This window comes from Salmo salar, chromosome 29 (genome assembly GCF_965601325.2).
Source record: "Salmo salar chromosome 29, fSalSal1, whole genome shotgun sequence".
Classification (NCBI taxonomy): Eukaryota; Metazoa; Chordata; class Actinopteri; order Salmoniformes; family Salmonidae; genus Salmo; species Salmo salar.
In genome coordinates this window covers 2,486,465-2,508,826 of record NC_138319.1, presented here as the reverse complement: position 1 = coordinate 2,508,826, position 22,362 = coordinate 2,486,465, and the positions used below count along the sequence as shown (strand labels likewise).

The window sequence follows — 22,362 nt, the reverse complement described above, 5'->3', positions numbered from 1 at the left end:
GGCAGTTTCCTTTCTCAGAGGGATTGTGGCTCCGCTAATACACTCAACTGAACTGTGGGTTTATGACCAATGGGCTAGAGGAACAGAGCTCAGAGAAACCATCTTACTAGTTATTACTTCCCTTTCCTTTCCCTGATGTTCTTCAAAGTGCAACACAGGGCTCAGAAACACAGCCAAGACAAGAAACATAGTATTTATTTAAGATAACAAGGAGGATGCTTTCAATTGGTTAATCAGTTATCTTGACTGAGCAGCATACATTGGGAAGACATCGTGAACAAGAGGAATAAATATTTTTATTTTTAAGCACTGTGGATTATGCTATGCCCCTTGAACTCCCAGGCAGCAGTGCATCTGCCTCTGGTGCCTCTGCCCCTCCTCTCCAATGGCTAAAACATGTAGTGGAGTTGTACATCTCATAAATTCCTTTCCTTCAGCGGAACATGCAACATTTGTTTAATGATGTTAGTTATGTATATCCTTCCAGTCAGCAACCTCCAAATTCAAACATTTAACAGAGAGAGTGAAACAGAGAGAGAAAGAGGCAGAGAGAAAGAAATACAGAGAAACAGAGAGACAGCACACAACATTAGGGGCTTGCTTAAGCATCTGCTTGTTTAGGTTACCAAATGCTTCTCATTTAAACGTTTCCTAAAAATCTGTTTTCAGATACGGCATGTTTTTTGAAAGGTCGTAAAGTGCATCTGCATGAGCAATGAAAGTGCCATTAATCACTGGGGTATTTATTTGTTTTGAATCGTTTCAATACAATGGCCTTCCTCAGCCCAGCTCCAGCTTCTCGTTCAGATTTTTGGAAGGAGGTCCCTCTTCAGAGTAATCAAGTTAAAGTTCACTCTCTCCTCTCTGTCTCCGTGCTCCCACAGTAACCCTCAGTGACAGCTGGTACTGCTTAAAACATCACAAGAGTGATGAAGATTTCTCGACCACATATTTTTTATGTTTTGCTAATTTTCAATATTAGCTCAGCCAGGCTGATATTATTAATGATGAAAGTCCCTTGAAATGTTTTATGGGAGTCAGGAGGAGTCAGTAGTCTCAGGGGCTTGTGTCCCAAATGGAACCCTATTCCCTGTGTAGTGCACTACTTTTGACCAGAGCCCTATGCACTATATAGGAAATAGGGTGCCATTTGGGATGCCTCCAGTGGCTCGGTGGCTGAGTGCTACAGTAAGCCTGGGAGGCTAATTAAGACCAGGACACTAGAGCAGCCAGACCAGAGGAGAGGTGGAGCAGCCATGGCCTGCCTGAATGCAGCCCATTGTAAAACAATGGAAACTAACATGGCCTGTTTTGACTAAGGACACTGGACACAAGACAGAGGAGGAGGAGAACGTACTCACTCATCAAGTTTCCTACCACACAAGTAGGGATGTCCGAGCATAAGCAGCAATTCATTCTTCTCATTGAATCCCTTCACGTTTGTTATGTTTTGTTTTCTCTTCAATAAAAAAGCAATCCATTCTCTCTTTTTTATTCATGTCAGTATTTGTATTAATAGGCAGCAATAGTTATTGGATCTTAGAAAGATTCTGGTCACTTATGAGTCATTTAATGGGTATTGTTGAGCAGATGCCACACTAGTTTTTTGGTTCTAAGGTGGTCCCAGTGCCCACAAATACTTATTTGCTTGTTTTTTTTACAGGCAAAAATAATGAGGACATTTCAAATATACATTTTCCCAATTACTTATAATGACCATGTCTACCCATAATGCAACAGATAATACATTAGGTAATTGTGATTAATAGGAAAACTGCTCATACCAATTACATGTTAAGATTCATATTTACTCATATTTGTAGTGCAGGAGGGACCTTCTATTATATTCTGAGATGTTATCGCCATATTCTGCCCATTTACGTCAATGTTGATTGAATTTATGAGTATCATTCAACATTTACGAGAATATCTTCTTGATTTTGTATACAGACAGACAGACTGTTGAGCAAATAAGCAAACCTAATATATACTGACCCAACAATGCATTATTATGTTCCCAATATCTCTCAATGACTCATTGAAGGTTGTGTCTGTGTTTGTGTTCCCTTTGATTCACAGACATATTTTCAGTTTTAAGGTGCATGTGTTGAAGTGAGTAACACAACCAGATGTGGTCTTGTTTAGATATCAGTGTCTCATGTTTATTATGTAAGGAATGTGACTGAACAATACATGCTCTAAACCGCTTCACTCTCAGGTACGGTGATGGGGTATCTGGCTTGGGCACAAATGTTAGTATGTCCTATATGTTTGTATGACCTCCAAATGAAATAATTATCTAAATTCATGGGTAGCATGGACTAAACGCTTCCTGCTATGACAGATGGAGGCAGAAGGAAGAAGGGACATAAATACACATGCATCACTCGTCATATTTGATTTGAATCACACCTATATTCTGTGGGACGGGTGGAAAGTACAGAGGGATAGTGAGAAAAGTCTCTGTGGATGGAAGGCTGCTGGAGTAGATCTGGACCAATGACATCCAATCAGACCCAAGAGGTGATCATGAGGACACAGTAACTGCTGGGGAGGTCGTTGTGGTTGTGGTTGGTTAACCGTATCGTGCCTTTTATTGGCCAGGGCAAAGACGGCGGATGTTAGCCACACAGCCAGCGGCTGCCTCCTGAAGGACCTCGTCAGTGGAGCCTATCATACCTAGCAGGAGCTATGTGAGCAGGGAGGAGAGAGGAGAGGACAATGTTAACCATCATCATCATCAGTACAGCGGGGGGGGGGGGGGGGGGATGACAGGGTTAAAGTCACTACAATCTGTTCAATCTCATTCATTCTTGTAAGGAAGCAGTTGGTGAATCAGAGGTGATGACACTTACATACAACACTTTCCATTATCAAGAGATTTACTGTAAGGATCAAGTAGTTTGTGCAAAGTCAGATGCTACTTGCTAGTGTACACACTGTCACTCATGCTGCAATGCACGGTATACAGTAGCTGTGACTTGTCTGTGACAGGCTCCTCCGCGTGTCTCTCTCTCTCACTGTTTGTCGCTCTTTAACCTCCTAACCAGGCCATGAGCATGGGACATGGGTTACAGCTGCAAGCAGCACATGTCTGCCTGCCTGCCGCTGCCTCTCTCTGCAAAGTTTGTTCAGACGAAAGCATTTGTCTAGCATGCAGCAGCAGAGCTAGGCATTAAAAACGTACTCCAAAGGTCAGATTCTATCCGACTATTACTGCTACTTGTATAATGGATCTGCTGTTTGATCTGTTTACTGAACATGTTCTTTTTTATGGGGCCCCACATTTTGGGTTTTACATAAAAAAAATGTATTGTGTTCGAAAGAGTTACTTATTATACAGTCACAACATGTAAACCTATGGAGATTATTTTATTTTATTTAACCAGGCAAGCCAATTAAGAACAAATTCTTATTTACAATGATGGCCAAACCCGGACGACGCTGGGCCAATTGTGCGCCGCCCTATGGGACTCCCAATCACGGGCGGATGTGATACAGCCTGGATCTGAACCAGGGACTGTAGTGATGCCTCTTGCACTGAGATGCAGTGCCTTAGAACGCTGCCCCTCTCGGGAGCCCAAATGGAGGAGCCTGCCAAATAAAAACACTATATGGGTTTTAGTATGGTATCTTTGCTTTTTTCGTCTTTAAAAAGAGACTACATCAAGCTTGTGGGCAGCTGCAGTGCCAAATCAAAATCAAAGTAAATGCAGGCACAAATACTCTGGCACAATGGACATTTTAAATGTGTTCAATGTGTGCTCCTTCATTAAATCACAATGGTGTGCCATTGAGCTCTCTTAAGCCACACAACTTAGTTTTGGGGGCTTTCTGGTTTGCATCAATAATAAACAAAACAGGTTACTTCAAATCTCTAAACTAAACACTCCAAAGCTCACAAGTCCCAAACAAAATGTATACTTGACAGTGCATTAATCATCCAGTATATTCTAGGTACTTTTCAGCCTCTAAAGTTTGAGGCCTAACTCAAAAGTAAGCTTTAAAGCTCTGTAAAATAGAAACTTTTGTTTTTGAAGTCTTGTATAGCAAGAATATGTTGAAGGCTTTGGAAGCGTGTATGAGCAGTCAACCAATTGTGTCCCTACTTTTTGGTGTTGAAACGACACATCCTTGGTGATCCTTTAAGTAACACAGCAAACAATATTCTAGACAGTGTCCTGCATAGAAAGAAAACGTAAACAACTAAATCCCCTCACTAAATAGATTCAGACTCATTTCATGAAACAGTGTGCCTGCCTCTCCAATGGTTTAGCTCACTGGTCTCTGTGCCTTATAAAGGAGGAGAGCTTTAGTTATTTAGCCTGACTTAACTGGTATCTCTCCATCTTTCTCTACCCCCCCCCCCCCCCCTCTCTCCCTACCTCCCTCAGTCCCTCCCTCCCTCCCTCTCTCCCTCTCTACCAGATGTCAACCAGCTAGGAAGTGATGGGATTCTTCTGTTTTTCACCTGCAGGGCATTCATCATGGAGATCCTTTAAAGTTCCAATGCAGCCGTTTTTTAATAGCAATATCAGATCATTTCTGGGTAACAATTAAGTACTGTCCTACTGTGATTGTTTTCAATTAAAATGGTCAAAAATACACAGAAATAGCTTCTTCTTTTATCAAGCAATAATTTTGCTAGGACTGTCTGGGTGTGGTCTGAGTGGGGAGGAGAAAACTGGAAACTAGCTGTTCATGTCAGAGAGGTTTGGAACTGTCTTTCTTAGTGGTCTATTCACTCATTTACCACCTGGTGATGACACCAGGCCCAAAACTAAATTCCACCAGAACAGTACACTAAAATGGCATGATCACGTTTTCACAAATCCAACATAGTGTGTAAATGTATATATAAAACACAGAAAAATCATGTTTTTGACTGCACTATGTATTGACTATAATAGAGTGTGTGTGTGTGTGTGTGTTTGTGTGTGTGTGTGTGTCTTAATGTGAATCTCTGCCATCTAGTAGACCCTCACATCATGCCTCGTTGACTCTTATCTCCAACTGTTTGAACTAGCCTGCCCTAGGCCCTGATAGGGAGTTCAGTACTGGTCTGATCTTTACAGAGCAGTACTTGTCTCTGTTCTGTTCCCATGTTATCATTGTGTTCATAATGTAAGTCAATGTGAGGTTGAGGTTGAACTCTGACTCTTTCCGTGAAACATGTAATCCTGCTCCGCACATTTGTGTGGTTAGCTAGTGGCCTAGCGCAGTGCCAGTGAGCAGAGAAAAAGACATTCCCAGAATGTTCTGCTCAAAGATAAATAGTGAAAGGAAAACAGATGAAAGATGAGGCTTCTATCTCCTCTCCGCCTATGAGCAGTGAGCACACAAACAGACACACTCTGGGTGAACATTCAAAAAACCCATAAAGCTGAGAAAATAATACTACCATTCGCTTCTATTCCCATGAATTACTTGATTTGGACATTTCAAAAAAAGGATGTTGCCCTATGAATACTAGCCACTTTCATTGCATCAGTGTATCAGTTAGTATTTCTGTGGCAGTAACATTAGTTTATATGTTGTTGTTTTTTAATAGCATCCAAAACACCTCTGAAATGCAAACTTCATACACACAAGGCTCAGACACAAGTCTCTTTTGTGAAAAGAGAGGATGCCTGCAAAGCGCCAGAATCAGCGTTTTGCCAACTTCATAGCATGTTATTCAGACGTGGCCAAATAAGGTCTCCCCAAGCCCACAGCTAGGCTAAGATAAGCATGTCTCTCTTTGCATTTTTTTCTCTCTTCCTCCTCCTCCCCAGCTGGGATCTCAAAGACTATAATACACCACTTGTTAGAATATTACCAAACCGCGGTAACATGAACACTCGCACTACCCTGGTTTGAGAAATGAATCAAGAGGGTCTGAGGTTTTTAACCTTTTACTGCAGTGGGCTAAATCAGGGTCACACAGAGTGTTTCTTGGTAGTCTTAAACAATCTACTCTGAAACAAAAGTATACACCTCACACACATAGTTATGGGCTTAAAAAAAGAAAACACCTGCAACATGTCAGATATTTAAATGTATTCAATTTTAAGTTTGCATCCCAATATTACACTTTATATTATCATCATATATACATCACTATATTACACTTTATATACATCATAGAAGACTTAAATAGAACAAAACTCATTAACATAAAAAACACTGGATTTTTCAGCTGGTTTTTAGAAATAATGTTTGTTAATAATGTTTTCTCAATCGCTTTGGCTCATTTTCTTAAACAGTCTTAACATTCTCTAAACTGTAAGTGCAATTGTCACAATTGCTTTATGGGACATCCCAACTCTATTGCATGTCTGCAAAATGTAGTAACTCACCCAAAACATTTAATTCATGCTTCAAAACCAAGTTATTGTGTCATTAAATTGGCCAATGGCACCAAAATTAGAAGGTTTTTTGTCATCGTGTGAGCCGTACTGGTTAAAATGTTTAGATGTTTTTTCACCATGGCAGTCAACCCTGGAAATGTTTGTTATATACACATTTCAGTTCTGTTCTACTTTTTTGTTGACACTGACTGCTTACTGTACTATACAAACATTTCTGTTTTGTCTAGCTGAATGCTATTGCGTATCACACTGAGCTTTTTAGATACCGATTTCAACAGTAGGTCAAAGTTTACTGGGAAAAGTCAATACTGTAGTACACAGAAAAAGGATATGCACATTTGTATGTATACAGCAAATGTATTTTTGTAGCAATGTGTAACATGTAAACAGAAAATTCACATTTGCATGTCCATTTTTACATATTTCTGACATGTAAAGTCATATATAGTGAACAGAAAATTTGCCACAAAAAAACCTGCAACAACAATGAAAAAACCTGCAGTAGTTCTGGAAAAAAAACTAAAAATTGTGCCTCCTCACAGTACGTAACACTACAAGTTCCCATCTTCTTGGTGGACATCCTGTCGCTCTTGTTGGTCTGGCCAGAGACTTTCGTCAACATCACATCTGATGTTTTCCCTTGTGATGCCCCAGGGGAAAAATCTCCTTGCGTGGCGCAACCATCCCCTGCAATGATTGCCTGTGATGTCCTCACAAGCAGCATTCACAGCATCTAACAGAGACATATGATCTTGTGCCAGATAGTCATATACTTTCCACCTCCATGCTGAAAAAAACTATTCTATCGGATTCAGGAATGGGGAGGATGGTGGAAGGAACTCCATTATTATCCTTTCATGTGCAGTAAACCATTCCCTAACAATGTTGGTTCGGTGGAAGCTGACATTATCCCACACAATTACATAATATGGCAAATCTGGTCTAACTAAACCTCTTTGGTGTTCTGGTATTAGGTCTCTGTAAAGTGTATTTAGGAAGGACAGGAGAAGTTGGGTGTTATAGGGCCCAATGTGTGGAATATGTGTGCTCACACCATTCTCAGAAATGGCAGCACACATTGTAATATTGCCCCCACGTTGGCCTGGTGTGCCAATTGTGGCTCGGTGTCCAATGAGATTGTGGCCACGTCTCCTGCCTTTGGCCAGATTGAACCCAGCCGAGTCCACAAAAACAAGAATGTGGGTCATTTCATGTCCTTCCAGCTCCGTTATTCTCTATATAGTAACACAGATATTCTAGAATCAGACAGTTTAATAAAGTAGAAATGTTTTCTGTTCTTATGGGTATTTACAACTTCAAGAAGTATATACAGGCATCATTGAAGTACAGTAAAACTCCCTGTTCAATATACCATGTGCACACCAATGGTTTACCTGGACATACTGGTACCGCAGCTCCTTCACTCTGTCACTATTCCTCTCAAATGGCACCTTATAGAGTTGTTTCATAGTCATTCAATTTTTTTTCAAAACTCTGTCTATAGTGGAAATGCTGACAGAATTGATATTTGCGAAGATATTGTTGTCATTTATGATTACACTTTGAATCTCTTAGCCTGATGGAATTGTTGGCTATGACCATGTTGCAAATGTCTTGTTCTTGCTGATGGCTGAATACTGCTGCTCTGCCAACAGCATGAGGTCGTTGTGCAGTCCTATATATATGACATGTAGAATTCATAAATAGATCATGTTACAGATAGTATATTGTATTCAAATTGTGCTGTATTACTGTATATTCTTCATACATATCTCACGGTACATTGTGATTTTCAGACTTGCATTTACCTTTACAATAGTTTCTATATTGTTGTCAATGAAATGCTGTAACGAAAGTAAAAAACGAGTACATATTTACCTGTTTTCCCTACGGAATGTTTGCACAATTGATGACACTGTGGACCTGTTTACATTAGGCTGTACTCTCCGACCAGCCTCTTCCATTGTAAGACCATGGTTTATGACATGTCCCACAATTGTGGCTCTGATTTCATCAGGGACTCTTATTCTTTGTATTCTACCTCTTCTTCTATTATGTCTTCCCCTAACTCCACCACGCATTCTTACACATCTTCTTATTTCTCTTCCACGAGCATGTAGCTGCTGTTCAGGGTTGTGATGTTCCTCCATGTTCAAAAATGGTAGTGATCGTGCTGTGGGCAAGCTCCATATATAAGCTTCCAAACTTGATTGGTTGATTGGTAAGACTGTGATTCCTATTTCATTACTATGTCACCTGGCAGGTAATTTGCCAATTTAGCATTCCACATTCCATGTCATAGATATTTATGGAATATACATGTATGTCTGACAGATTTTGATAATTGAATGGATCATTTTGCATGTGATGGCTCACACGATGAAAGAATGTTTCGAAGTTGTGAAGAGTATGACAATTTCACGAGACCTCATCAGTTTTGATCAGCAAGCCATGTGCATGTAGTTATTGTGCAAATTGTATACAGTTGTACTTACTCTTTTGCACACGTGCCAAAACACGTGCAATTTGCTTAAATGAATGCGAAATTCAAATCTGGCATGAACAAATAAGAAATTGTTCAGAGATTTTAACTTATTGTTTTGAAAAAATTATTCTCAATCGAGAATTGAGCCAAAGTGATTGAGAAAACCTGTAATTGAGCCAAAGCGATTGAGAAAAACTGTAATAACAACACACACATTTTTTTGCTAGGCAATTCAGTTAAGACAAATTCTTATTTTCAATGACAGCCCAGGAACAGTGGGTTAATTGCCTTGTTCAGGGGCAGAATGACAGATTTTTACCTTGTCAGCTCGAGAATTTGATCTTGCAACCTTTCGGTTACAAGTCCAACACTCTAACCACTAGGCTACCTGTCGCCTCTCCCGTCACACATGAAGCTATCAAAGTGTTAAGCGCTCGTGTTGGGCTGCTGTTTCCTGAAGAGTTGGGGTCTCAAAATCCTCCATGAAAGCACCTGGGTCTGACAACCAACCAGGCATTACAGGACTGGTCCTGGAACGTCTATCCTCCTGGCCCAGTGTTCCCATGAATGTATCCCAAATGGCAACCCTATTCCCTATATAGTGCACTACATTTGATCAGGGCCCTGGTCAAAAGTAGTACACTAATAGGGTGCCATTTGGGATGCAACATCGTGTTTCAGGCCCCTGCTCCTTCCACGCTGTGAGCAAACAGCCCAAACAGGCAGCATTTAGCTGAGCTGAGCTCTGGGCTAAGGGGAAGGGGAGTTACTGAGGGAAGTCAAGGTAAACAAAATTCCCTACTGGTCTCAACCGAGCCAGGACCGTTTAGCAGTTTCCCCCTGATCTCTCTGTCAGTAGAGAAAAACCCAGCGTTCAAATCATTGACTTGGGGGGGTTTGCCTCAAGGAAAGTTTACTGTACTGTAAGACTTAGTCTAAATCTATGCTGGTTCCACACACACATGTCCAACCTGAGAGAGCTGCTGGACTGGACATCCCTCCTCATCCCAGACCAGACATTAGAGAGAGGCTTGAGACATAGCACTAGGCAGCGTAACACATAACACACTACATATTTCAAACATACAGTACAGTAGCTAGTTGCACAGAGCAGCTCCAGTGGCATGTACTAGGGGTATCATCTGCTCACCACATCTAGTCCACAACCTGAAACCCTGTTACAGATAAAGCATGACTAAGAGGAAACTTCAGAAATATTTGCTGCAGTGTTTTTTTCTGACTGCTGCTTTCACTCACTCTTTCGCTCTACCTCCTTCCCTCTCTCTCTTCATTCTATCCCCTCTCTCCCTTTTCTTGTTCACTCGTTTACTTTGAGCGTACAGTACACAGAAAATGGAAACAAAACACAGACAGTGCAAAGCAAAGCACAGGAGGAGTGAAGAGCACGCGTGGCAACAACAGTACAACATTTTTCTCATTTAGAGATTTAAAGCCATAAAATACATACCAGCTAGGAGCTGGCAACGGCCATTCTCTGGAATACCTTCAGTTGAAAATGACCAATAATTACCATCTGCATTTTGTAATTTACATCAATTTACTTCACAAAGCTTTCTTGTGAAAGAGCCTCTTTAATACAGAAAGTTGTCTGAAGCTGTCCACAAGGATTTATGGTTTCAGCAAACAATCCCCAGCCCTCTGGAAGCAATGTAAAGCAAAGAGGAGGGTTTGTTGATTTTGTACAAGGGACAAAATCAAGCACCATCCTTATAAAACTGTGAGATACCAAGTGTAGATGTCAAATCAAACGGGAAGGGCAATTCATCTTGGCACTTTTTCTGCTTAGCCCTGGTACACACTTCCTCTGGGAAAGCTAGCAGCCCCTGAAAGCTTCTCATTCCTGAACTTGTTCACAGAGCTCCCCAATAGAACCAGGGAACGGAATGCAGGACAAAACACACAAGAACACAGTGGCAAAACACAAAACCTCTAAGTGAAGCATTTTGTACACCTAATGAAATCATCAAGGCAAACACTGTAAAAAATTGTTTGGGGTATTAACTCTGCTCATATAAACATGTTTTCATATTTTTCATGCAATATTAAAAGTTGCTTTAAGGTTTTAATACAGTTTATGAAATTTGACGAGATGCAATGAAATAGCATTTGGATATTTTAAGACTGAGGGACAGAAAAAAAAAAGAAGCGAAAAAAGTCAGACGGATCACTAATGTCTTTTCCAGTGTAAAATACTTTCTTTTCAATGCTTAATTTCCTCTGCTAAGCTTAGGGGACTGTGTTATACACCATTAAGAATGCTGGGGAGGAAAGTTACAGTACTCTGAGTGCAGAGAGAGAGAGAGAGAGAGAGAGAATCCTACAAAAGCATTATACTACTTGTGGTTGTACATGTTTTGAGAGCTTTTCAATGGCAGAGAAAATACCCTTTGAAATATGGTTGCAATAATACAAGAGGCAGTCTTGAATTTTACACTCCGCCGTAAATTAGACCAAATGTAACATTACAGAAAGAGAGCCCAGCATCGCTCTTCGATAAACCCCACTCAAACAAGGGTAGGAAATATTGTTGTAACACACCAATCCATAGATCATAAGCAGGATGTACATTTTTTTATATAGACTTTATTTAACTAGGCAAGCCAGTTAAGAACAAATTCTTATTTACATTGACAGCCTACCAGGGAACAGTGGGTTAACTGCCTTGTTCAGAGGCAGAACGGCAGATTTTTACCTTGTCAGCTCGGGGATTCAATCCAGCAACCTTTTGGTTACTGGCCCAACACGCTAACCACTAGGCTACCTGCCGGCCCTACATAATGTGGCCAGGCCTCAATGTCTCACTTAGTGTTGCCCCACTTGGCACAGACATCAATTCAACATCTATTCAACGTTGGGTCAACGTAAAATCATTGAAATGATGTGGAAACAACGTTGATTCAACCAGTGTGTGCCCAGTGGGGCAATACTGAGGACTGGCCACCCGTCAGGGCTTGGTTCCTCTCTAAGTTTCTTCCTGCCTTTCTAGGGAGTTTTTCCTAGCCACCGTGCTTCTACATCTGCATTGCTTGCTCTTTGGGGTTCTAGGCTGCATTTCTGTATAAGCACTTTGTGAAATCTGCTGATGTAAAAAAGGCTTTATAAATGCATTTGATTGATTGATTAACTACTGACAGGCTCTGGTGTTGTAAATGTTTCCAGGGGTCAGGCAGGTATACATCCACAGACTGTTAGTATGAACCCAGTCAGACTGAAACAATGCAGCCGCCTGTGTGTGTTTCCTTTAACTGCTCAGATTAACAACAATTTAAACACGCAATAGTGGTGTAACGTAACGTGGCCTGCCTTTCTTTCTTAATTAAGCTCTTTAAAATCCCCAAATAGATTTTGGATTTGTGTTGAAACAACTCACTCTGCACTGGTACATTAATAAGGGCAAACAGAAAGAGACTGATTAAAAGGGTGGTATGCAGGGCGCGCAGACACGCACACACGCACACAAACATGTGTACGTACACAGACACAAACACACTCACACAGCTGTCCAGGTTTTGTTGTGGCTTCAACTACAAAAAATATTCTGCTTAACGACTTTTGCAAATTGGACATTACTCTTTCGGAACACCCAATGTTCAGTCCAGCTACCAATTATAGCTAGCGTTGAGCCACATACACTGCAACAGCAGATCAAACTAAAGTACACCATTAAATGAACATGAGAACAAATATTTGGCTGCAATGGTAGAACCACTTCTTAATTTATATCGCAGTTGTTGTTGAAAAAAAAGTATGTGGTCACAAAAGATTTCTCATGTGAAAATCTTGTTCTGAAAGTAATGTGATTGAATAAAAAAATAAAAAAACAGGAACATTTTCCCAAACATTGCATTACGCTGTTCTCTACGCATGACATTAAACACAGTTTTAATCTAAGCTTAAAATATTTACATTAATGTCACATAAATATAAACATGATTGGTTAGGAAAAAGCTTTGGAAAATTAAAATAATACAGAATATTATTCCGTATGAAACACGCACTGTCCCTATTCTCAGTCAATTATGGATTATGACAAAAGAACATTGAAGTATCCCCTATAGCATAGTGTTGTTCTCCTTTAGCTCTAGACAACTGTGGCCCTGTTCCTTGGGCCTAAAACATGTCACTGCCACATTCTGCTCTCATGTCCAGGGACAACTCTTAGCAACAGTTACCCAAGATACAGCCTTTTGACTTGCTCTGTAATGGCATCTAGGGTCTACAAGGGAAGTGGCACTTTGCACACACTGAGTTGTTTGCTTTTCTGAATTCCCATGACGGTTAGAAAGTGGAGTCGTGTTTCGGACGAGAATAAAACTAGCTTTGTTTCTGCTCCGTTGGTCAAAGGCTCTGAAAATAGTTACAGCTTTTCAACATTTATTACCAATGTTTTCACACATCACTAAAACAAAGTAGAGTGATGGGGCTCAAAGCCTTTTTCATCAATGCTGATTAAGTATTTGGTCTCTAAACACCAACTAAAATGCAAAAAATAACTATGTGCAACTACATTATACTGAAAATCTAAAGGAATTACTGTACCAGTGAAAAGTTTGGACACACCTACTCATTCAAGGTTTTTTTTTTATTTTTACTATTTTCTACATTGTAGAATAATAGTGAAGACATCAGAACTATGAAATACCACATATGGAATCATGTAATAACCAAAAAAAGTGTTAAACAAATCAAGATAAATGTTATATTTGAGATTCTTCAAAGTAGCCATATATTTTGATTTGTTTAACACTTTTTTGGTTATTACATGATTCCATATGTGTTATTCCATAGTTTTGATGTCTTCACTATTATTATACAATGTAGAAAATAGTAAAAAATAAAGAAAAACCCTTGAACGAGTAGGTGTGTCCAAACTTTTGACTGGTACTCTATAAATAAACATTTAAAGAAAGTATATGAAGGTGTGAGGAGATTGCTTGGAGGAAATGATCTTGAGCAAAGAGATTAATGAAAATATATATTTTTTACTTTATACCTTTGTTTTCTCCCCAATTTTGTGGTATCCAATTGCCTTTTGCATTCTTGTTCCATCTCTGCAACTCTCATACGGACTCGGGAGAGATGAAGGTCGAGAGCCATGCGTCCTCCGAAACACGACCCTGCCAAGTCGCACTGCTTCTTGACACACTGCCCGCTTAACCCGGAAGCCAGCCGCACCAATGTGTCGGAGGAAACACCGTACTGGTGTACAACTGGCAACTGTGTCAGCGTGCATGCACCAGGCTCGCCACAGGAGGCGCTACAGCGGGATGGGACAAGGACATCCCAACCAGCCAAGCCCCCCCCCAACCCGGACGATGCTGAGCCAATTGTGCGTTGCCTCATGGGTCTTCCGGTTGCGGCCGACTGCGACACAGCCCAGAATCGATGACCAATTAGTATGTTGACCACTAGGTGTGGAAAGGACAAGTGCTTGTGAGCAAAGAAGTGAACATACCTTGACCACTCTGTTCTCGTGCATGGTGATGTAGTTGTTGGGGTTCTTGGAGAGCTGGAACAGGGCCTGAGCTGTGGTCTGGTGGATCGAGGAGTCCTTGGACTTCAGTTAACGAACGAGGAGGGCAACGGCCTCCCCAAACGACACCCTGTTACTGCCCCACATGCAGCAGTGGGCGACTGCCTCAGCCAGGTAACGATGCAGCTTATCATCAGTCTGTAATACAGAGAGAACAAGACATCAGACATTTATGAGTGCGTCTCAAATGGTACCCTATTTCCTATATAGTGCACTACTTTTGACTAGGGCCTATACTATGAATACTACTCAATAGAGCTTGTTTACAGGGATCTCAGAACTATTAAGTTACTTTATGATAATATAATAGATAGTCAATTCATAACAGGACTGAATATTCCCAGTAAACACTAATTGAGAAGGATTATAGGTATTTTATGTCCTCCTACATTGAGATGTACTTACTGTGTTTGTCAGCTTGGCCAGCATCGGGACAACCCCATGGTCGGTGATGACTGCCAGATTCTCTTCATCTTTGGCTATTTTGGCTATGGCGGCGCACACGCTCGCCAGTACCTCTTTGTTTTTTGATTTCAGCAAATTAACAATCAGTTCCAATCCACCGACAAAGGAGCGCACCATTTCCCCTGCATCCTAAACGTCAAAAGCCTGTTATTAGCTTGGTGCTCTCAATCTGTAAAGTAAAGGGAGCAGAATTCAGTGTAATGGGCAGGGAGGCAAGCCGGGGCATTTGAGCAGAGCAGAGAAAACAAAAGATACACACATGCTAAGGAAAAATAAAAAGCCTTTTCATCAGCCTTAGCAAAAATCAAAACCCCATCAGTGCCAGCCAGCCCAATCGGAGGTAATGTGAGTAGCCATGGTTCTGTCCTGCTTTCCGCTCTATGGAAAGTGCCATTGTCAATACGGATGGGCTGTGTGGTGTGCCAGTAGCTATTCCACATCAAGCATGCCAAATAGGTGAGATAGGTTCTGTTTGTTATAAAAAGCCATTTACAGAAATCAACAGAGTAATTTTGGGGGGATTTCTTGCCAAGTAATACGAGGGCCAAGTGAAACTAATACTTCTACAGCAGACCTATCTAATGTCAGCCTATCCATTTGGATGATGAGTTATTTGGACTTCCTTTTCTACCCCTCCATGTAGGTTAGGCCAACACTGTTCAGAACACTAATACTCAACAGAATGCCTACAGATGTTCTATCTTTATTTGATCACTCTGTTGTTGCAGAGACTTTTCCTGTGCAGCAGGAAATGCTAATTGCAGTGTATTCAAGGTTTAAAAAGGCTTCTAAAGTTTGAAATTTCCATTTTAAAATGTCAAATTTGATTTATCCTATCAAAAAATGTATCAACCCCTACAAAAAGGTCCATTAATTATAATCCACATAATTGTTCACATTTCCTGTTGCTGCAGGATTATTTTCCACCTGTGAGAAACTGGTCAAATTCAGATAGCACATCTGTATCTAATGACCTTTCCATGTAGCCTACACTGTTCAGAAGAACAACGGACCGGAGTCAGTCACAAAGGAACTGAAGGAGTCAGTGTGTTTCCCCGACCGTTCAGGCCAAGCTAGCACCATAGACCCTGATTTAAGTTCACGGGCACCAGTGATGGGCTGATACCACAGGAGTCTCAGACACTTTTGGGGCTACGCTGCTGGTGAGCCTCTCTCAGAACCACCTCGGACGTGGCCTTCATTGAGTCCTGGCAGATCGGGATGTTTTTTAAATCATACATCAACATAATCGCCATCAAAGGCGGGAATATACAGCATCAAAGGTGCTGTAAAGTACTTAAGTAAAAATACTTTAAAGTGCTACTTAAGTTGTTTTTTAGTGTATCTGTACTTTACTATTTATATTTTTGACAACTTTTACTTTTACTCTACTACATTCCTAAAGAAAATTATGCATATTTTACACCATACATTTTCCCTGACACCCAAAAGTACTCATTACATTTTAAATGCTTAGCAGGAGAGCAAAATTGTCAAATTCACACACTGGTCATCCCTACTGCCTCTGATCTGGAGGACTCACTAAACTCTCATGCTTCGTTTGTAAATTATGTCTGAGTGGTGGAGTGTGCCCTGGATTTCCATAATTAAAAGAAAACAAGAAAACGGTGCCATCTGGTTTGCTTAATATAAGGAATTTGAAATGATTTATACTTTAACTTTTGAAACTTAAGTACATTTTAACAAATACATTTACTTTTAATACTTATGTATATTTGAAACTAAATTCTTTCAGACTTCCTCAAGTAGAATTTTAATGGGTGACTTTTACTTTTACTCATGATAGTTGGGTACTTTTTCCACCACTGAGTATCAAGGTGGCATACACAGCTACTGCCAGCTTGTAATGTCTCGGTTAATATGGAAATAGTAAACCAAGATTATGGAAAGCGCATAATTAGAGAGGGCAGAATGAAAATTGTCACAAAGCACGCTCCATCTACATCTCCATCAACATTATATCTCCATCTACGACATTATTGTCTCGGTGATTAAGACCTTTAAACAGTTCAACATTCACAAGGCCGCAGGGCCAGACGGATTACCAGGACGTGTACTCTGAGCATGCGCTGACCAAACTGGCAAGTGTCTTCACTGTAATACCAACATGTTTCATGAGTCTGTAATACCAACATGTTTCAAGCAGACCACCATAGTCCCTGTGCCCAAGAACCCCAAGGTAACCTGCCTAAATGACTACTGACCCATAAAACTCACATCTGTAGCCATGAAGTGGTTTGAAAGTATGGTCATGGCTCACATCAAAACCATTATCCCAGAAAACCTAGACCCACTCCAATTTGGATACCGCCCCAACAGATCCACAGATGACGCAATCTCTATTGCACTCCACACTGCCATTTCACACCTGGACAAAAGGAACACCTATGTGAGAATGCTATTCATTGACTACAGCTCAGAGTTCAACACCATAGTGCCCTCAAAGCTCATCACTAAACTAAGGACCCTGGGATTAAACACCTCCCTCTGCAACTGGATCCTGGACTTCCTGACGGGCCGCCCCCATGTGGTAAGGGTAGGTAACAACACATCCGCCACACTGATCCTCAACTCGGGGGCCCCTCAGGGGTGCGTGCTCATTTCCCTCCTGTACTCCCTTGTTCACTCATGACTGCATGGCCAGGCACGACTCCAACACCATCATTAAGTTTACTGATGACACAACAGTGGCAGGCCTGATCACCGACAACGATGAGACAGCCTATAGGGAGGAGGTCAGAGGCCTGGCCGTGTGGTGCCAGGACAACAACCTCTCCCTCAACATGATCAAGACAAAGGAGATGATTGTGGACTACAGGAAAAGGAGGACCGAGCATGCCCCCATTCTCATCGACGCGGCTGTAGTGGAGCAGGTTGAGAGCTTCAAGTTCCTTGGTGTCCACATTACCAACAAACTAACATGGTCCAAGCACACCAAGACAGTCGTGAAGAGGGTACGACAAAACCTATTCCCCCTCAGGAGACTGAAAAGATTTGGGATGGGTCCTCAGATCCTCAAAAGGTTCTACAGCTGCACCATTGAGAGCATCCTGACTGGTTGCATCACTGCCTGGTATGGCAACTGCTCGGCCTCCGACCACAAGGCACTACAGAGGGTAGTGCGTACGGCCCAGTACATTACTGGGGCCAAGCTTCCTGCCATCCAGGACCTATATACTAGGCGGTGTCAGAGGAAGGCCTAAAAAATGTCAAAGACTCCAGCTACCCTAGTCATAGACTGTTCTCTCTGCTACCTCATGGCAAGTGCCAAGTCTATGTCCAAGAGGCTTCTAAACAGTTTCTACCCCCAAGCCATAAGAGTCCTGAACAGCTAATCAAATGGCTACCCAGACTGACTATTTGCATTGCCCCCTATTTTACACTGCTGCTACTCTCTGTTTATTATCTATGCATAGTCACTTTAATAACTCTACCTACATGTACATATTACCTCAATTACCTTGACTAACCAGTGCCCCTGCACATTGACTATGTACCGGCACCCCCTGTATATAGCCTCGCTATTGTTATTTTACTGCTGCTCTTTAATTATTTGTTACTTGTAGTTCTTTTTTTCCTTTTTTTAAAAATCTTAAAACTGTATTGTTGGTTAAGGGCTTGTAAGTAAGCATTTCACTGTAAGGTCTACACCTGTATTCGGTGCATGTGACAAATACAATTTGATTTGATTTGATTAATCATAACCCCCTCCCTTTGGAGGTTGTGTGGGGTTGTACCAAGCCAAGGGCTCACTTGTAAAATAGATTTGCATCTCAATGGGACTCACCTTGTTAAATAAAGGATAACCTCTTACATCTAGACGTTCCGCTAGCGGAACACCTGCTCCAATATCCAATGATAGGCGTGGCGCGAATTACAAATTCCTCAAAAATACAAAAACGTCAATTTTTCAAACATATGACTATTTTACAGCATTTTAAAGACAAGACTCTCCTTTATCTAACCACACTGTCCGATTTCAAAAAGGCTTTACAGCGAAAGCAAAACATTAGATTATGTCAGCAGAGTACCCAGCCAGAAATAATCAGACACCCATTTTTCAAGCTAGCATATAATGTCACAAAAAACAAAACCACAGCTAAATGCAGCACTAACCTTTGATGATCTTCATCAAATGACAACCCTAGGACATTATGTTATACAATACATGCATGTTTTGTTCAATCAAGTTCATATTTATATCAAAAAACAGCTTTTTACATTAGCATGTGACGTTCAGAACTAGCATTCCCACCGAACACTTCCGGTGAATTTACTAAATTACTCACGATAAACGTTCACAAAAAACATAACAATTATTTAAAGAATTATAGATACAGAACTCCTTTGTGCAATTGAGGTGTCCGATTTTAAAATAGCTTTTCGGTGAAAGCACATTTTGCAATATTCTGAGTACATAGCCCGGCATGACGGGCTAGCTATTTAGACACCCAGCAAGTTTAGCCTTCACCAAAGTCAGATTTACTATTAGAAAAGTTTGATTACCTTTGGTGTTCTTCGTCAGAATGCACTCCCAGGACTGCTACTTCAATAACAAATGTTGGTTTGGTTCAAAATAATCCATAGTTATATCCAAATAGCGGCGTTTTGTTAGTGCGTTCAAGACACTATCCGAAGTGTAAATAAGGGTCATGCGCATGACGCATTTCGTGACAAAAAATTTCCAAATATTCCATTACCGTACTTCGATGCATGTCAACTGCTGTTTAAAATCAATTTTTATGCCATTTTTCTCGTAAAAAAGCGATAATATTCCGACCGGGAGCGGTGGTTTTCGTTCAAAGATAAAACATGGAGTCCCCTCGTGCACACGCCTGAGTCTCACAGTACTGTGAGCAGCCACTATCCAAACACACTACTTTTTTTCAGCCAGAGCCTGCAAAGCCACGATTCAGCTTTTTGCCGCCTTCTGAGAGCCCATGGGAGCCGTAGGAAGTGTCACGTAACAGCAGAGATCCCCTGTAATGGATAGAGATAATCAAGAAGGCCAAGAAATTGTCAGACAGGGCACTTCCTGCATGGAATCTTCTCAGGTTTTGGCCTGCCAAATGAGTTCTGTTATACTCACAGACACCATTCAAACAGTTTTAGAAACTTTGGAGTGTTTTCTATCCAAAGCTAATAATTATATGCATATTCTAGTTTCTGGGCAGGAGTAATAATCAGATTAAATCGGGTACGTTTTTTATCCGGCCGTGAAAATACTGCCCCCTTGCCATAACAGGATAAATAAATCAATAGCCACACCAGTTAACCACAATCACACTAGCCTCAATGTGAGTGGCCTATTTCACAAGGGACAAATCAAATCACATTTTATTGGTCACATACACATGGTTAGCAGATGTTAATGCGAGTGTAGCGAAATGCTTGTGCTTCTAGTTCCGACCATGCAGTAATATCTAACAAGTAGTCTAACAATTTCACAACTACCATATACACACAAGTGTAAAGGAATGAATAAGAATATGCACATATAAATATATGGATGAGTGATGGCCGAACGGCATAGGCAAGATTAAGTAGACGGTAGAGTACAGTATATACATATGAGATGAGTAATGTAGGGTATGTAAACATTATATAAAGTGGCATTGTTTAAAGTGACTACTGATACATTTATTACATCCAATTTTCCCATTATTAAAGTGGCTAGAGATATGAGTCAGTATGTTGGCAGCAGCCACTCAATGTTAGTGATGGCTGTTTAATGTTAGTGATGGCCTTGACATAGAAGCTGTTTTTCACTCTGTTTTGTTTTGTTGACATTGAGTGTGAGGTTATTTTCCTGACACCACACTCCGAGGCCCTTCACCTCCTCCCTGTAGGCCGTCTCGTCGTTGTTGGTAATCAAGCCTACAACTCTAGTGTCGTCTGCAAACTTGATGATTGAGTTTGGAGGCGTACATGGCCACGCAGTCATGGGTGAACTGGGAGTACAGGAGAGGGCTGAGAACGCACCCTTGTGGGGCACCAGTGTTGAGGATCAGCGGGGTGGAGATGTTGTTTCCTACCCTCACCACCTGGGGGCGGCCCGTCAGAAAGTCCAGGACCCAGTTGCACAGGGCGGGGTCGAGACCCAGGGTCTCTAGCTTAATGACGAGTTTGGAGGGTACTATGGTGTTAAATGCTGAGCTGTAGTTGATGAACAGCATTCTTACATAGGACAGGATTGCAGGCAGTGAGGAGTTTTGAATGGAGCCTTCTAGCTCTGACAGACCAGGGCTCAGAGAGCTGGACAGGACATGGTGGTGTTTCTCTCTCCACTCCCCTCAGATGTGGTGCCAGAAGATGATCAGTGTGTGCCGGGCCAGAACCAGGGCCAGGAGCTGACCCCCCCCCCCCCCCCTCCTCTTAGCTCCAACAACACACAGCACAGGAAGCATTTCCTCAGGAATACTGATGATGCCACGACTCACCAGTGACAGGGGAAGCGCTTCTCAAGCCACCAGCTGTGAAAGACTAGTGAGGATCCCTTTCATGGCCTGGACAGAACCCCAGATCCCTGAAAACCACAGCATTATGAAGCTACACACGTAAGACCCATGCAATCCTGCTGTCCCTTTTCCCCAAAGATAAAATTAAATAGAAAACACATTATCTGGTCGGTGTGCATGATGTAGCCTAGACCGAGGGAGAGGGAAGGAAGTGGCACAGCACTTCCCAAGTGGCACAGCAGAGTAGTTTTCCCTGACCCTCTCCAGCAAGCAATCAGGCTCCCACTTCCATATGCTGCTATACGGTAGGCTACTATGTAAAATAAAAATACATCACTCATTGCAAGTTGCCCGTGTCCTGGCAAATTAATGATGCCCTTCATTACATGAGCAGCAGGGCAGGTTACATCCTTGATTGAGGGAACAAAGCTAATTGACTGATTCACTGCAGAGCCCCTGCAGACTGCCTGCATGCAATAATGACTGGGGCTTTACTCACAGCAGAGAGCTGGCCAGGCAAGCCAGGCAGGCCGGTAGTGGGGTGTACTGTTCCTGAATCCTCTATGTGTCTAAATGTGTCTGAGGACGAGTAGAGGTATGGACTGGACTGGAGCATCCAGCAGCTGTATTTACACCGTGATTCTCTCAAAATCCACTGTGGAACTACTAACTAAAACCACATGGGGGTTTTATCTAAATAACTACTACTACACCAAGCAGTGTCGAATTCCCCTCGCTCTCCTCGACGGGCAAAACCCTGCACTGTTTAGCTCTTGTCATTGACCCTGTCTCAGAAATCAACCAAAGAGCATGTTCATGTATTCCTACAAAAATTGGCACTGTAGAGTCCAGACAAACATTGTCAAACTTTGTTAGCGTTCGAATAGTGAGTCGAGTTGCGGCCGGTCCTCCTCTTCCATATGGTTGCCATATATCATTTTTGCAACACTTCTGAGCCAGAAAAATTCCTTCAAGCAAGTGAAAATCTCTCTCACCCTAACTGAGACTGAGACACCTGCCTGAGCTGGA

General features: G+C 41.6%; 1 pseudogene; it reads right to left on the bottom strand.

Annotated features, from left to right (window-relative positions):
- Positions 1 to 2,136: 2,136 nt before the first annotated feature.
- The window catches only part of LOC106590022 (outer dynein arm-docking complex subunit 2-like), a 68,761-nt pseudogene continuing 48,535 nt past the window's right edge, over positions 2,137 to 22,362 (bottom strand).